The following is a 2667-nucleotide window of genomic DNA, read 5'->3' as shown; positions in this document are numbered from 1 at the left end:
AATGTTCAACATCCCTAGCCATAAAAGAAATGCAAATCAAAACAACATTGAGGTACCACTCAACCCAGTTAGAATGGCTATAATTAAGAACTCTAAGAACAACAGATTCTGAAGAGGATGTGGATAGAAGGGAACCCTACTGCATTGTTGGTGGGAGTGTAAACTTGTTCAACTACTTTGGAAAGCAATATGGAGGTTCCTCAAAAGACTCCACATAGAGCTCCCCTATGACCCAGCAATCCCACTTTTGGGCATTTACCCAAATGATCACAAACAAGACTATACTAAAGCTACCAGTACAACTATGTTTATTGCAGCATTATTTACCATACCTAAGATATGGAACCAACCCTGATGTCCCTCAGTAGATGAATGGATCAAGAAAATGTGGTATATATACACAATGGAATTCTATGCCTCCATCAGAGAGAATGACATTGCCCCATTTGTTAGGAACTGGAAAGACTTGGAAAAAATTATATTAAGTGAAGTAAGCCAGGCCCAAAGAAGCATAGTTCCCATGGCCCTTATTTGCAATATGTCTGAGTCAAGAAGAAAAGATCAGATAAGTTGATGTTAGGGGAATGAACCCCAAGATTAGTATTCAAATGTTTTTTTTGTTTTTTTCTTTCATGCAATTGTTTCTATCGTATTTATAAGATGATTTCTATGTTGCTTTGTATGTCCCTCCTCCACAGTATAACCCATACTTTCACTGTATTTGATGTCGGTACAATTTGTGGAGGGGAAGGGAAAAAAACAAATCGTTTAACTGGAGATACAGGTGGACCCATTGCAACAATGAGATGTACAAGTTGTTATGTTGAAAAATGCACTTAACAATTTTGGTGGGGGTTGGGGGGAGGACCAGTTGGGAGGAAGGGACGAGTATGGGAAGGGATGGGAAGGGGAAACAATGAGGAAACAACAATGCTTGATAAGAAATGTACTCGTTATCTTGCCCATGTAATTGTAACTGTAACTCCTCTGTAAGGTATTCTCACAATAAAAAAAAGAAAAGAAATGTACTCATAACTTTGCTCATGTAATTGTATGGTATTTTCAAAATAAAAATAAATTAATTAATTAATTTTAAAAAGAGAATTACAATCACCATCACTGAACCAAAAAGCTAGGCTTAACACCTTTATGCCTTAAAAAACATATCCAATTGCAAAATATCATTGAGAGTAAATCACATTATACAGATAACCTTTTTAACCCTCTTTTTAAGGCCTTCTTAATGTTAATTTTAACACATCCAAGGGGCAGTGTTAGCATTGGTAATCAGATCATCACATCACTCATTTTTGCCATCATGTTTCCAGTGTCTATCTGCAGAGAAAAGGGACAGAATAAAGATGGGCCACTTGGCCCCTCCTGTGGAATGGGCACACACCCAATACAACTCTTTTGGGGGGGAGGGGGGTCTGGTCATGGGGCCTGAACTCTGGGTCTGGGCGCTATACTTCAGCTCTTCAGCTCAAGGCTAGCACTCTACCACTTGAGCCACAGCGCCACTTCCGGCTTTTTTATTTTTGCTTATGTGGTGCTGGGATATCGAACCAGGGCCTCATGCATGCAAGACAAGTGCTCTACCACTGAGCCACCTTCCCAGCCCCCAATCCAACTCTTTAGGGTTAGATAAACTGGGTTTGTGCCAGCTTGCCCTCTTTCAGTATGGGTGGATCCTCCCAGGACCTGTTCCACCATGCATGAGCAGCTGAACTGCACTTCTGCTTGTTCACCCTTCACTCCTAAAGATAGGTCTTCTGTTGGCTTCTAAGTTTCTCCTTTTGGTTAAGCCAGATATCTTGATTACAGTGTAAACATCCTTATTCATTTTAAAATACCAGATTTTCTGATTTTCAAATTAAAAAATCCTTTAAAAAACCATTTAAAACAATGTGATAATTCTTTAAAAATTTTTGGTAATATCCAAACCTCATAACCTTTTCAATTGTAAACTTAAACTCAACCAATTGTTACAGCATGCTGACAATTTTTATCTTGAACATGTTCACGAACACATACAGACCACACTCACACAAATCTTAAAGTGCACAAAAAGCAAAATCAATTATACATACATTTTCTAAAGTTTTTAAACCAAAACTTAAGACAATAATTCTTTTAAACTAAGTATTTTTGTTGAGCTTTATTTACCCAGGGCTTGCTTGTTTTTTTTTTAATTTAATTTAGGGCTTGCTTGTTTACCAAAGGATTTCACCAATTGGTCTTTTGAATCTCTTCTGTTGGAGGAAGGCTGGGGGGTCACCTGGAACTGAACTGGCCTGATTTTTATCCAATTTTAGACAAGAGCACTTTACAAATCGTTACATTGTTAGGACTACCTGAAAAGTCAAAACCAGGCACACAGCCTTCTACACACTCCCTTCCAGCAGTCTCCACAAGGACAAAATGCAGCTTGAGGCTTGAAGGGAACCAAACTAGTCTAGTGACTTTCCACACCTCACAGGGAAGGACATAGCAGGTCTGTGATCAAGCCTAGCTGGAGGCTGAAAATTTTATTCCCCCAGAGATGTTCAAACAAACAACAAAAACACAAACAACCAGAAAAATCAAGGATCCACATTTAAAATTGATACCAATTCTAAAACAAAACTAGACAAGACAACAACAAAGGCTGAGTTGGGGAATCATGGG

This window comes from Dipodomys ordii, unplaced genomic scaffold, assembly GCF_000151885.1.
Source record: "Dipodomys ordii isolate 6190 unplaced genomic scaffold, Dord_2.0 Scaffold529, whole genome shotgun sequence".
NCBI classification, from domain to species: Eukaryota; Metazoa; Chordata; class Mammalia; order Rodentia; family Heteromyidae; genus Dipodomys; species Dipodomys ordii.
Note: the sequence above shows the minus strand (reverse complement) of the source record.